The 15,456-nt window shown below is 49.7% G+C and overlaps 1 pseudogene across 1 annotated transcript; it reads right to left on the reverse strand.

Annotated features, from left to right (window-relative positions):
- Nucleotides 1-7,783: 7,783 nt before the first annotated feature.
- Nucleotides 7,784-13,460, reverse strand: LOC309963830 (NUT family member 2D-like; annotated as a pseudogene). The gene is made up of 7 exons: nt 13,445-13,460; nt 12,644-13,043; nt 11,554-11,682; nt 10,336-10,508; nt 9,588-9,883; nt 9,059-9,175; nt 7,784-8,606 (listed from the first exon to the last, which is right to left on the reverse strand). The product of its transcript is annotated as an NUT family member 2D-like (transcript).
- Nucleotides 13,461-15,456: the final 1,996 nt, after the last annotated feature.

The raw sequence follows: 15,456 nt of genomic DNA on the forward strand, positions 1-15,456 counted from the left end.
AACTCTCTGTCAAGTCTGTTTCTTCAGCCAATACTTTGATTTCAAGTGAGGGTGTTGGAGATGAGTGCACCTTCACCATGATAGCCTTTCCCTGGTATCACTGGCCAAGGTTCCTTTTGGTGTATATTACATACAAAAGGTTGCCCAGCACCTGCCTTGCTGCTGCTCCTGGGATTAGGCACCTCCTTTGCACACTCTGTGGATGGTGGTCCTTTCTCTGATTCTGTGAATGTGTCACTTGTTAAACTATTATTTCTTGAGGCCTGTAAACTATTATTTCTTGATGTCTGTGCAAGTTTCAATTCTGCAATTTCTATTTCATTCTTCTTATGGATTGAAAAACACTAGTGAAATTCCTCATCTTACAATCTATGCTCCTTAACATTAACCCTAGTCTTCTTAAAGTCCTTGGTCTTGCTCTCTCAAAGGCTTCCTCGGGCTTGATTCCAGTGGGCTGGTGACGTGGACACCACTGAGCTTGACAACATGTCATACTCCACCCAAGCCTGGAGATCTCCTGTGTCTGGGGGAAAAGGCAGGGGCCGTGAGACAGGAGACAAGAATGGAGGTAAATTCAGGGGTAAAGCCCAGGGAAGAGTCCATATGTCAGTTGCAGGTCAGCTATGTGCCCTCTGTCCGAGAAGATGCCCCTCAGTGTGGGATGACCACCTCCTCTCAGAGAGAGTGAGGCTCCTGGGCCTGGCTTCTCATGTGATACTGGGCAGATCCTATGCACAGAGGCTGTGGCCTGCAGGGGTCATCTATCAGCACCTCTGCAGGGGTGAGGGGCCAAAGGGGGCCATAGGCAACCTCTTCCAGGAGAAGTCACCTGTCCTGCGGCTGGGGCATCTGTCCCTCAGACCCACACCATCTACCTTTCTACCTGGGTTCCAAGCCCAGCAAGGCACAATCCTGACTTCCCCAGTGTAGGATTTCCCCAGTGTGTGACAAGCCAGGCTGTGGCCACCTACTCCGAGGGTATAGGTCAGCAGGGCAAAGCCTGTCACTGCTCCCTGGTGAGGCAACTACAACAGAAAGGTGAGTTTTTGAGAGCAAGGGTCAGGTGTCAGGGAGGAGAGGCAGAAACCCAGAAGGGACCCATCGCCTGAGGCCACATCCTTGTCCACCTCTGTGGGGTCAGTCAGCCTCCAGTGTCTGCTCTGAGGTCACAAGACCCCACAGTACTGGCCATCACAACCACCTGCCTCAGAACAAAACAAGAGGGCACGAGAGCAGGAGGCCCATATGAAAAGTGTGGTCCGTTGAGGAGGTGCTCCCTGGGCCAAGTGACAAGACATGGCTTCTCATGGCACAGCTGCCCCCAGACTCAGCATAAATGTCTGGGCTGTGAGCCCATTGATTCTGGGAAGGGGACCAGCACAAGGTGAACAGATGCTCCATACTTTGAGTCAGGCAAGCCAGGAGCCAAGCACTGACAATCAGCCTGCGTTACACCCTCATGTTTCACAGGGCAGGAGCCTGGCTGCGGGGGTGGGGTGGGGGGGGGCGCCTGCCCTGAGGTCACAGCAGAGAAGGTTTGCTGCTGGAGGGCCATACACAGGACAGCTGTATAGAATGTGATCAAAGGCTCTCTGGTGCTTCATGCCATTCAAAACCAGGGGCTCTTAAACAGCCCGAGGGTAAGATACCGCCAAATCCTTGCTGAAATTTCTGAGCCCATCCTCAGATCCCAAATTTTACACAGATTGCCAAAAGTTCCATGGACTTCTGATCAAGAACCCGATTCATCTGGACTGCTCAGTGCACAGCAAGATTGCCAGGATAGGGCCTAGGGATCTTGCCCACACAACCGTCCCTGACATTTGCTCCTGGAGAACCACCTGCCCAGCTACCGACATCTCCTCCTTCCCTCTAATCAGGCTAAATGCAACTGGGAGAAAGGCAACACAAAAGGAGGCAAATGTGGAAAAATAAACCCGACAGTGCTGTCTCCCCCAGCCAAGACTAAAAGTCGATGAGTCTACCCACTGCACTCACCTGAAAGCCCCCACACATCACAAGGAGCACAGAGAGCACACAGGCCATCAGATACACCTGACCTCAATTTCCTCCTGAGAGAGCACTCAGGGGCCTCACTGGGATTTGGAGGTGTCAACAATTCACTGCATTGTGGCTTATGCCACAGAGCAATTTTGAACAAAGATTATAGTACCAGTAAACTTGAAGCACTGCTTTAAGTCCAATCACTTTACGTTTAAAGAGAGAGGAATTGGGCCTTCCCTGGTGGTGCAGTGGTTGGGAATCCGCCTGCCAATGCAGGGGACATGGGTTTGATCCCTGGTCTGGGAAGATCCTACATGCCACCGAGCAACTAAGCTCCACAATTACTGAGCCTGTGCTCTAAAGCCCATGAACTACGACTACTGAGCCCGTGTGCCACGACTACTGATGCCCGTGCACCCTGAGCCCCTGCTCCGCAACAAGAGAAGCCACCATAATGAGAAGCCTGCTCACCGCAACTAGAGAAAGCCTGCGCACAGCAACGAAGACCCAACGCACCTAAAAACAAATAAATAAATTAATGAATTTAAAAAAAGAGAGAGAGGAATGGAATATTTTAAACAGAGACATATGAGCCCTTTAAAGGGCAAAAAAATGTTGCTTGCAGCTTTTCAAATGGGAAAGGAAACAAAAAATGACTGGGTTTGCTGTTTTCCTTGAATTTGTCTAGTACTAGCACTAGATAATATTGATGATCTTTCATGCTTGATCACAAACAACATGATGCTGTAATATTCAAACTGTTGGTGAAACTTTTTTAATCTCATGATTTACTCTGGAACAATTGTGTTGACATAGGTACTGATGGTGCAAAAGCAAAGGTGGCAGAAGTGCTGGCACCTTAACCCAAATCAAGGAGTGGCACCAAACTGTACTACTTGGGCTTCTATTCACTATCATATACTTGTATTAACAGTGCCAGTTCCAGTTAAGAATGTTCTGTCTTCAACAGTAAAAATGATTTATGTTAGTAAATCTTGACCATTGAAATTGAATATTTTATAGTATATGATGAAATTCAACATACAAACATCACACATCTGTGTATCAAAGTGAATGGGAAAAAGTTAGATCAGATACTGATAAAGAGGAAGTGGATGACATGGATAATAGATGTGAAAAATTAGCTAAAATGTAGCACAGAAAAGAAACGGTCAGAAATTATGAATGAGAAGTTTATGGACCTAGAGTCTGCTGGTGGCTTGATTTTGGACTTTGCAGCCTCCAGAACTGTGAGAAATAAGCCTCTGTTGTTTAAGCCACCCAGTCTGTGGTAGTTTTTTATAGTCCCTTGAGCTAAGACATATTTTGGTACCAAGAAGTAGCAAACATCTAAATATGTGAAAGTGGCCTTGGAATTGGATAGTAGGTAAAGGCTGAAAGAGATTTGAAGTGCATGCTAAAAAAAAGCTGAGATCACCAAAAATGCCTTTCAGCCCTTACCTATTAAAAGTGATTCTGGCGATGGCTCAGAAAGAAAAGAGGCACACTGGAGAGAAAATCTCCATCTTTGTAGAGAATACAGAAATAATCATGAACAGATAGAAATATGGATGTTAAAGGCTATTCTGGTGAGGTCTCAAACAGAAATGAGGAACACGTTATTAGAAATTGGAGGAGAGGCAATTCTTATTATAAAGTGGCAAAGAACTCGACTGAACTCTGTTTTAGTGTTTTTTGGAAGGTAGACCTTGTGAGTGATTAAACTGAATATTCATCTGAGGAGATCTCTGAACAAAGTTTGGAAGAAGTAGCTTGGTTCCTCATCACCGCTCACAGTAAAACACATCAGGAGAGAGAGAAATTGAAGACCAAATTGTTAAGCAAAATGAAATCAGAACTTAGAGATTTAGAAACTTCTCAGCCTATCCATATTTGAAAGTGAGAAAACTTGTTCTGAAGAAAACTCAAAGGGTGTAGCAGGTGTGCTATTAATTTAATTAGTCATCTCAGCAGAGGCCAGGAATAGAGAAGGATTAAACCAGCAGGGACACTGCCAGTTTGAACTAGCAGGGGACAGAGAAAGCCAGGCAGAATGAGGGAAGGCTGTCAGAATTCTTGGATTCTACAGAATGGGAGACTAGAGCAATTCGGCTGTGAATGTGTACTCCTCTTGAAGAAAAGGGAAGAAAGACCCCAAAGGTGATTCCGAGGTCATCGGGTCTGTCAATCCCACCACAGGCCCAGGGGGCCTGTTTAAAAATGTGATATTGTCGCCCTCACAGAGAGTCATGGTGTAGGTGGAGGCCCTACAGAGAGCTGCAGTGTGGGTGGCACCCTACAAAGCAAAGGAGTGGGGCTGCCCCACTGAGCTGTGGGGATGATGTTTCCACCCCAGCGGGACTGGGGGGCAAAGCATCAAACCAAAGAGGATTACTCTTATACCTTAAGATCTAATGGGATTGGCCTTGCTAGGCTTTGGACTTGCTTGGAAACTGTCACCCCTTCCTTCTTTCCTATTTCTTCCTTTTCGAGTAGGGATGTCTATTATATGCCAGTCCCACCATCGTATTTGGAAACACTTAACTTGTCTTGGTCACAGATTTACAACTACAGAGGAATTTTGCCTCAGGATGAATACTACCTCCAGTCTCACCCATATATGATTTAGATGGTGTTTAGCTCAGACTTTGGACTTTAAATTTTACAGTTGATGTTGGAATGAGTTAAGGCTTTTGAGGTTGTTGGGATAGAATGAATGTATTTTGTATACAATAAGGAAATGAATTTTGGGTACCAGGGGCAGAATGCTATGGACGTATATCCCCCCCACCAATTCTTACGTTGAAGCCCTAACCTTCAATATATTTGGGGATAGGGCCTTTGGGAGGTAATTAGGTCATGGGAATGGAGCTTTCATAATGGGTGTAGTGCCCTTAGAAGAAAAGACACAAGAGAGATCCCTCTTTCTCTCTGCCACGTGAGGACACAGTAAGACAACCATCTGAAAAGTAGGAAGAGAGCTCTCACCAGGAACTGAATATGGCACCTTGATCTTGGCCTTCCAACCTTCAGAACTGTTAAGAAATTACATCTGTTTTTCAAGCCACCAGGTCTATGGCATTTTGTTATAGCCGTCCAAGCTGATGAAGACATAGAGAATATATATAAGATGGTCTAATATACATATATCCAGGGTTCTAGAAGTAGAGACAGGAGAGAATGAGTAGAAGTAACATTTGAAAAAGATAATATTATGTTCTGGATGAGATGAAGAATGTGTATTATCAGTTAGTGAAGCAAAATAGATTACATGGAGGATAAATTTTTTTAACCTGAAACTAATCACGTGTCAAGAAACTGGAGAACACAAAAGAAAATCTTAAAAAAAACAATTAGCAAAGAAACTGATCACCCACCATGAAACAGTGTACTGATGGCATAATTTGAAAAAACAGTAACAAAAGCCATATTCGATGGAATAAATATTCAAAGTTCTGAAAGGAAAAACTTTTCCTCTGGAACTGATTACCCTATCACATTATAATTTATAAAAGTTCACCAACAAGGGAACTGATAAATTATTTTTAATGTATGCATACAATGCAAAATTATAAATAATTAAAAAATTAAAGAACATCTAATATATCAATTTTTCTTAAAGTAAGAATGTTAAAAGAAGCCAAAGGCAATATGATTTACATGACACCATATATAACCAAAAATATTATTATTATACATAATTTTGATTATCTACAGCTGTGCTGAAAGCATAAACATTTTTATAAGATGGATATATACCAAGTTCTTGATGGTGGCTATCTTTCTCATTGTTGGTGAGAGTGTAAAATGGGACAATACTTATGGAAAACAATATGATGTTTCCTCAAAAAATTAAAAATATAACTACCATATGATCCAGCAGTCCCACTTCTGGATTTGTATTCAAAAGAATTCAAAGCAGGATCTCAAACAGATATTTCCACACCCACATTCATCATAACATTATCCAAAATACCCAAGATGTAAAGAAACCCAAATGTCCATCAACAGATGAATGGATAATGGGGTCTATAAATACAGTGAAATATGTCCTTCCTTGAAATAAAAGGAAACCATGTCTCATGCTACAACATGGATAAACCTCTAAGACATTATGCTAAGTGAACTAATCCACTCATAAAAGGACATGTCATAGCCACTCACATGAAGTATCTAGAGTCGTTAAAATCATAGAAACATACAAAGGTGATTGTCAAGATCTCAGGGAGGAGGAGGGAGAATTAGGGAGTCTCTGCTGTCCCAACCCCGCCTGGGTCCTGGGGAAGGAATCAGAACTCAGAAGCAGGAGAAGAGGCTTTGGCTAGCAGGGAAGGGGGGATGAGGCCCCGGGCGGGTTCACAAAGGATCAGAGCATCTGAGTGCATTAGGAGGAAGGAGCTTCAGAGGTGGGCCAGCACAGGCCATGACGGGGGCTGAGCAGACTGGGGGGGGGCAGTTCGGGGAGACAGCAGGGGTCTGCTCCCTGCCCCTCATTGTTTGCTTGTCTCACCCTTATGAGCGGGTCATTTCCCCTGCTCTGATGATTCGAAGTCTCTGCCGGCACCCACAGGACGGTGACTGAGGCCTCCACACTCCTCTGCATGGATCCCAGCTCCCACCCAGATCTGGGGCCACAGACACCTCTCCCCAACCCCTGCTGCCCCTGTGAGCAAGCTGTTCTTGTGAAACGTGGTCATAGTTTGTTAGGAGGAACCGTTTTATATGGGAATACAAATCAGTGTTGATGCCAATACACACACATGTCCAGCCATGGGTGGAAAGGGAAGGGACAGTATAGTTCTGGGGTGTCTTTGCACACCCATAGGCCCCTAAGGCCAGTCCCCACAGCCACAGCCAGATGGGTCCTCCTCCCTCAGTTGAATGAGATGCTGCTGCACAGAAATCCCACAAGTTCCACAAAGGGGCCCAACTGTCTTTACCCTTACACACACGTTTCACGGGTGCCCCATGAATTTCCCCGCACCCATTCCCCTTGTTGCATCCTCATTGGGATTAAGAGGTAGCTGCCTCCACCACTCTGCACATTGCAATAATCCCAGTGGGACTAGAGGATGCTCCCGCTACGACGAGGCAGACAGTCCTGTCCCCATGGCCAAGACTTTTCCTCTCTGGTCAGGCCACCCACACAGGAGACCCTGGATGAGTGGAGGGTCATCCCAGCGCCGTCACCTGGCCACTTCAGGGAAGCAGAGAGAAGCTCCATAATGACAAGGGCTGTCTCCAGGCTCCATCCTAGAAACTGGTGAGTGTCCAGAGGGCTGAAAGGCACAAAAGCAGCTCTGCCTCCCCAGAAGGTTCTGGGATGCAGAAGATGGTACAGATGCCCCAGAAGGCCCCTAGCCAAGCAGGCTTTAGATAAGGGGATGATGAGGGGGTCCCTGGGGAAAGTGAGAGCTGTGCGTTCCCAGGGGCAGCCTGAGGAGTCCTTGCCTATGTGGAGGAAAGGTTTGGCCACCTGTAGATCCAGAGCTCCTGTGACCTCCCTCATCCTTCCTTCCTCTCTGGATCGCTCTCTGTGGAGCAGCGCAACACGAACAAGATGACAGTGGCCTGAGAGCATTTCCCACCAAAACTATCTTTATTCACAATTTATATACATCACTCCAAAGGTCCTGCTCCCACCCACACCTGGCCACACCCACCTCTCCCACCTCCCTAACCTCCCACAATCCCGCTCCCTCTCCCCACCCTGGTGGTCCTGCCCTCCCTCCCTTCCCCCCGCATCATCTAGGATCAGCACTGGGATGACAGGGAGCCCCTAGGCTCCCCTGGGAGCCGCCCTGGAGGGCCGGCCCAGCTGTTCCCTACTGGCTGCAGTGCTTCTTCTCCTCTTCCTACTCTTCTCTGTGACACACGGGTCACACTTTCTCTTTCTTGGCTGTGAGGGGCGAGCCGGCCCCAGAGCCAAGCCTGGCCTCCCAGACACCCCGAGGCCAGACCCGAGGATGGGCAGCTTCTCAGCAGTGGCTGGGTGTCCACACAGAGCCTGCTTCCTCGACTTGGGAGCGGCTGGTGGAGCTGGGCTGAGGCCTCTTCTCTGAGGGGAGGGGGCATGGGGAGCACTCTGGGCCCCCCAACCTCCAGGGGAGGCCAGGCCTGAGGCATGGGCAGGACTCTGGGACACCCAGCAGAGAGCCGAAGAGGAAGGCCAGGCTGGGGAGCTCCTCCTCGTCCTCACCGGACCCGTCCCTGGGCCCTCGGGCCTCCCGAACAGGAGAGGCCTCTCTGAGCATAGACGCATCCCTGGGTCCCCGTAGAGGGCCAGCGTGCCTTTGACCCTGGGGAGGGGAGGGCCGTCTGGCCCGGAATGGAGAGACCTCCTGACGTCCTCGAGAGGGAACAAAGCCTTTGGGCCTGCACAGGCCAGTGTCTCTTTGGATGAGCCTATGAGGAGCCTCAGAATCGATCTCTGGTGGGCAGGCTTCATCACTGACCCCTAGATGGGGGTCTTGGTCGTGCCTCTGGGCACCTTGGCCAGCGTCGGACTCAGAAGGACTTGAGCCCATTCCGGGTGCACTGTGACTCGGGGCTGCCCGCACACCCTCATCCTCTTTCAAGGCCAGGAGTTGTTTCTGCATCAGCTGATAGGAGGGAGGAGGATAGTGACGGACAGTGACTCCAGGACTCGAATCCAAATACAGACACTGTGGCATTCCTGCCATCCTCCTGCAACTTATTCCCAGCTTTGTGCCCTTCCCTCCCCTCCTGGCTCCCCATCCTCTCCTTCCTTTCACCCTGCACTGCACGCACCCCAGAACAGGCCCTTCCCCATGCCAGACCTCCCAGGCAGGGGAGGGATGGACAGCACCAGGTGACCCTCCTGTTCTGGGGCCCTACCTCTCCCCTGTTCACTGGGGTCCCTCCGTGCCCTGGTCTTCCTGGGTGTCCCTTGTGTCCCCTGTTCTACCGGGGATCCCTCCCTCCTCTGGCCCCCCTGGGACATCTGGGTTCCCCTGTCCCCTGGATCACCTGGGGTCCCCCTCCTGTGGGGTCCCCTGGCTCCCTGAGTGTCCCTCTCCCTCCTCTGGCTCACTTCTTCGGGAGTGAGCCCTTCCTCCTGCTCCAGCTCCTCCACTAGGTCCAAGAGATCCAGCTGTGGGTCTGGGGAAAGCAATTCTGCCAGGAATCGAGGGTGAATGACTGCCTCCACCTCGGACAGAAAGAAGAGGCTGTGAGCATCCTTGGCCAGGAGTGGCCTGTGAGACAAGAAGACCCAGAGGGAAAGTGAAAAGCAGAGACCCACCCCACTCTCCTCCACAAGGCGGGGATGGTCAGCACACACACAAACACACACACATGCACATACACACACAAACATGCACATACACAGTCACACACAAAAGAGCACATATACAGAGGCACATACACAGACACACAAAGGCATACACACAAAGAGACACAAACATGTACACACATACATCTGCGTAAACCTCCCCTAACACCTGGTTCAGGTACAAGGAGCTGAGCTTAAGTCCCAACGGCCTGAGCAGAGCCCAGATCTTGGGTGCTGAGTGTTCCATGCCCTGGCATCTTGTAGACCCCAGGCTCCATGCCTATCCTACCTTGGTGACAAAGTCCTCCTGGGAACACAGCTTGTCAATGTAGCTCAAGAGGCCTGGGTCCGAGTAGGTGCCGTCCTCTTCCTGCTTCAGCTCATTTCCGTCCTCTCCACCTTCTGCATCTGACTTGCCTGTGGCTGAGTGGACGGGCCCCACCAGCGCCTCTGTGATGTCCATATACTCCCTCACAGCCTCAGGGGGAATCTCCTTGGGTGCCTTGGGCTCTGGGGGCCACTGGGACCTGTGTGGCTTTGGGCGGGAGGGCTGGGCCCTGGGGCTGGACATCCTGGGAACACAGGCTGAGACAGAGCAGGAGGAAGGGAAGGAAGGTGAGGGACTCCCGGTCCACCTCCTGACCACCAAGCGCACGTTGGTGAGGGCATTGTTTGGGGGACATTGATGTGGGTGTGGGGGGGGTCAGGACCACCTGAAGCCTCATGCACTGTTGGAGAGGGGAGGTAAGGGGGCATCTAAGAGAGTCACAAGTAAGGAAGTGGGGAACCTCCAATTTTCTAGGGGTCTGCCCATCAAACCCACTTCCTAGGCAGACTTTTTGTGGGGTCCTTTGACAGGGAGGTGTGAGAGGAGTTACAAAACTGACCAAGTCAATACCCCATAGTGACAAAGGGCAGCTGAGACCCCATGCCCCCACCTCCCGCCTCGGTGGCTGTTTTGGTTGAAAGACCAATGCCCCTGTCTTGAAGGAAAAGGATCCACGTGGGGACAGTAGCCAACCCTAGGCCCCTGTTACCTGTGCCTTCAACTCCAGTGGGAACCTGGGTGCCTGGCTGAAGGCCCACTTTCGGGGCTGGGGGCCCCCGAGGATCCAGCTTCGGTGGGGCTGGAGGAGGCAGGTCCTGCGCACACTGCATCCACTACAACTTCTGAATCTGCATCTCCTCCTTGGCCTCAAATTCCATGAACCTGGGGGGTGACGGAGGCATAGGCCACCCTGAGGAAAAGGCCGGGTTCTGGAGCCCAACAAAGGCAGCCAAGAATGAGGGATTGGGAGAGGATGTGCCTTGGGGCTGTCAAGGCCCTGTGAGGTGCTGTCAACAGCAGAGAGCTGCTCCTGGAACTGATACAAGATCTGGGACCCTTCCTGCCTCACCAGCACTGGAGGCCATTCAACAGCATAGACCCAGGTCGCTGAATTGAACCAGGTCAACGGGACACGTGGCTGACCCAGGGGGCACCCTCCTCATGCCCCCCGACCCCATCCAGAACCACATGAAGGGTTGACAGCCAGAGGCTGGAACAGGCATGTGTTCCCTACAGGGGTCCTTGCCCGAATCCAGAACCCTGGGCTGGGACTGAGAGTCCTGGAACATAGACCTGGAGACAGGGCCCAGGAGAGGCTGGGCAACGTGGATGCTGAGCTCAGAGGAGAGGCCTTCCTTTCCTCTGAGAGGCGCTCGTTTGTTTGGTTTTGTTTCTTAAACCAAGGGGATTACCATGGAGCAAACACTGGAAGGGCCGTTGACCCTTGGGTTGATGACAGCTGGCTTTCCCAGCCTCTTCAGGGATGCCAGGGTACCCACTCAGGCCACTTTTCATGAGGAGAGGGGGTCCCAAATCTATGTCAGTGGCCGCCAGCCACCCACCACTAAAGAAACAGCAGGCTGGCGGGTGGAGCTCTTTCCCCGGCCCAGCCCATATGGCCAGAGTTGGACCCCTACTGGACTCACAGCTTCACCCTGCGCCGTCCTGAGACCTTCATGTCAAGGCAAGGGTAGGTCAAAATCAGGGGAGGGCAGAACTCCTGGTGGAGGAAGGACAGAAGACCCAAACTCTCAAGGTGAGGGAGGGGTTTCTGGAGGACAGTAGGGCCTCTGGGCTGCGGGGCCCCTGTTCTGGGTGACAGCCCTCCTCCTTTGTCCTCTCTGATGAGCACCCCCATGGCCAGACCCTGCCCTTACCCACTCGCCTCACCCTCCATGCAGCCCCTGGGCCCAGGACGCTGACTCACTTTTCCGCCATCTCGTAGTAGATCATCCGGTCAAAGTTGCTTCTGCACTGCCATTCCTGTACAGCCCTGCACAGTGCCTCCTCCAGCGTCATGGTGGGCTTCAAGTGGGCCAGGGATCAAAGCACTGGGCTGTAAGCCCTCGGGGTCAGTCTCCGTGCCCAGCCCAGCCCCCACCTGCCTGACCCCACTGGCCAATGTGGACCACACATCACTCAACGCAGCATGACTGAGCAACAGGAGGGTGAGAGGCAGGTGTCTGGGAGGGCAAAGACAAGCCTTCCCGGCTACTGCTGTCACCGCCTCACACTCACTCGAGGATGACCATCCACTCCCAGGCTACAGCTGGGACACTGTGCCTTGGGGAGCTCTTTTCCTCTTCAAGGTTGCCTTTTCATAATAAAAATCACTATCATCAATAAGGTGTGGCATGTGCCAGGCCATCTATGAAGCTAACACTTCATAGATTAGCCCAAGGAGTTTTCTGCCCAGTCCTCTGAGTGAAGTGTGATTGTCCCCTTTTTACGAGGGACCGGAGGTTTAGGATGGAAATGCCTGCCAGGCTCACAACTCTAGTGGGAGAGAACCCACACCCTTAGGAGAGCTCTACCATCACCCTGTTCCTAGTGGAATTCTCCACAACAATGAAGTCGAGGCGTGCATTAAGCGCTCTCCTGGGCCCCGCACTCCTCCCCCTCCTCCGAAGTGACCTCCCCCGGCCATGTACATCAAGTCCTGTACGAAAGGAGATCGCACCACGGGAGAGTACGGCATTCACTCCTTGGCTCCTCACCTTACACCATGACCCTCTCTGACTGCAAGTCTTCAGTCCATATTACCATGAGAATCATGGAAGAGCAAGTTGGCTAGACTCTCAGGGTGGTGGGGTCAGTTGAGATGAGGCACATTTCAGTCATGATGTCATGGACTGGCAGGCTCACCCATATGACCGACAATGTGCCTTCTCATAGCATGGACATCGCCCTCAGACCTTGCTTCCAGTATCCCTAGAAACCTAACCTGCGAGTCCATCCCCAGTTCCCCTTTATCTAAAAGCTCCGATAAGCTCACGACCCCCTGAGCGTTCACTCACATGAGAAAGCAGGAAAGAGCTTCTGCATCAGGACTCTGGGGAAGGTGTCTCCAGGCCAGTGGTTTGAGGCGCTGCCAATGTCGGAAGTTACTGTACATGCTCTGGGGGTTAGAGCAGTCACCGTGCGAGGCGTAGGACTGGTTGGTGGCCAGGCTGCCCTGCCTGGAAGTGCCATGTGGCCAAGGCCCATAGTTCACTGGGCGAATGATAGGGGCCAGCTGGGCAGCTAGTGGTGGAGCTTGAGGAGGAAAGCCTGGGGTCCAGCCTCCCTTGCCAGCCTGAGTAACTCCAACAGCTGGAGCAGTCACAATGGTCTCCATCACAGGGGTTGCTAAGAATACGGATGCAGGACATGCAGCACTCCCGCTGAGGGCCCCTGGAGTACTCCAGGTGAGGGGGCCTTGAGTAACGATAAAGGTCTGAGTCTAGGGGGCCTCCACTGGACTCCCTTGTGACCTGACTTGGACAGTGAGGTTGCAAGCCCCAGGGGCACTGGGTCCACAGCCACCATTAGCCACCAAAGGCATCGTGGGGAATCAACCTGTCATCCTTGCTGCCATCCTTTCTCCATAGCCAGGGCAATTCCTCTTGATCCACCTCCAATGACCCCTCCTCCCCAGTGCAGTCTCAGGTTTCTTCAGGCTCCCTAGTCTCCCCAGCTGAAATGTGCTTGTGTTCAGTGCTCTCTTCTCCCTCTACTTCAGTCCAACTATGTGCCCACAGTGAAGTGTCACATGTGAACCCGAAGGATGTGAGAGATGGCAGGGTCTCTGAAAACACACCCCCAACCTATAGGCTTACCTTCTTCTGAAGCCATCCTGCAGGCTTGAGCACGGACTACTGCTGCCTGGTAGCCTCAATGAGAAAAGTCAAGACCAGGACCCAGAGAGTGACCTGCTTCAGCAGTTGCTCAGGATCCAAGTAAAGGAGGGACAAGTTTGAATCTAAATAGTAGAATGTGGGCTGAAACTTTCTGCAGTGGGGGAGGGGCAGAGGGCACATGGGTCTTGGTGGGGTGGGGTGGGGGGACATTTCACGAGGGCTCTGGCAGGTAGGCAAGAACCAGAAGTTCCTTCCACCTCACACAGTGGCAACACAATTGGCGTGTGCCTCTTTAGGCAGTTTATAAACTGTTTTTTTGATTCATGGCACCGAGGTTGGACATGACGGTCCCTTCCTTTCACGTCTTTATCCATCAACCTAGTTTTGTGTCCCTCAACACACTCTGCTTCCTACCAGGCTCTTGACTTACTTCAACAGAGACTAGACTTTCTGAACAAAATACCCAAGTGTTAGTCTGATAAACACTTGGGTATTTATGGCCACATGGAACTGAGTATTTGAAATTAGGATTGTCTCAGCAGATCCAGTGTCTTTGACTGCTGTATGTACATCACTCCTAAGGAAGTGGTCCTTGTGCTCCAACCAACATCCAGCAGGACCAGCCTTACTAATGATCCTTTGTGTTGGAAAGCCCCCGTCCAACAAAAAACTGTCATGCAGCCCCCATGTCCAAGAACAGAATTCACTAAATGTCTTTCTCATAGTATTCCATGGTTGTTAAAGATTTAGTTTTTTTACCTTTTAAATGATTTTAGTATAATATTTTAAGCAAGTAACACCTTCTCATGGTTCAAAATTAAATTGTGCAAAATGGAATATGCAGTGGCAAGTCCTCCTCCCACCTCTTTCCCCTGTCAACCCAATCCTCTTTCCCAGAGGAAACCAGTGTTATCTGTTTCATTAAAATCTTTCCAGAGATATGCCATGCAACTAAAAATGAAGGCAATCTATTTTCATTTTTAAAAATGCCTTCATTGTTTTTTCTAGTTGAAAATTCATATATGTTCCAATATATCTGAGGATATTTCCAATGATTGTCTTTGTACGGGTATCGTGGCTCCTCTGTTTCTGCACTAGATTCCTGGAACAGGAATTTCTACAGTCCCTTAAATTTCAAAGTACCTGAAAGAATAGGGTGGCTCGATCTAGCAAAGAAAAATAACAAATGCCTAACTGAATTTGGTTTTTGAACTTCACGTAAACAATGAATTTGTTTTTAGTATAACTGTGTCCCATGCAATATTTTGGACATACTTTTACTGCAAATTCTTTTCCTGTTTATCTGAAATTTACATTGAACTTGAAATCTGTATTTTATCTGGCAACACTACCAAAAAAGTATAACATACCAAGCTATTATTAGTTACTCATCCTTATGAGAAAGAGAACTTGGAGTAAAGAGACTCAAGTGTGCATCCTGGCTCCAACACAAAACACAATTGTAAACATACACAAAATCTGCAGGCTCTTCAGATGAAATGGATTTGGAAGAGCCATCATATAGCATTGAACGTCTTGGCTTAGTAGGGGTAAGGACAGAAGTAAGGAACAAGAAGGCGGAAAATCTTCTCTTTCCTTATGTTAAAGGGACTAAACATCTTAGAGCCCTGGTTTTTCTAGGTGTTAAAAATCCACTACCCATGAAATGGATGTGCACCTTGAGACAATGCCAAGAGTTCATCTACCAATTTCCAATCCCCATTCATACACACTCACTTCCATCTAAATCCTAGCCTGCAAGCCCTGCTTACAAGTTTGTTAATTTCCTGTCTGCATTACATACCCTTGCTCTTTAGAATCTAGGCCTCATCATTGCATATGGTCCCATCTGCATGGGAATCACGGTAGCATTCCTTTTAAAAAACTTGTTTGATTATTTTTTTCAAATTGAGAATCCATGTCAGTCAGTTTACCACTATCAAAATGATATGAAAGAGTATTTGTGTTTTGTGTTGTGAGAAGAGAGGCCT

This window comes from Leucopleurus acutus (assembly GCF_964270905.1).
Source record: "Leucopleurus acutus genome assembly, chromosome: 7".
NCBI classification, from domain to species: Eukaryota; Metazoa; Chordata; class Mammalia; order Artiodactyla; family Delphinidae; genus Leucopleurus; species Leucopleurus acutus.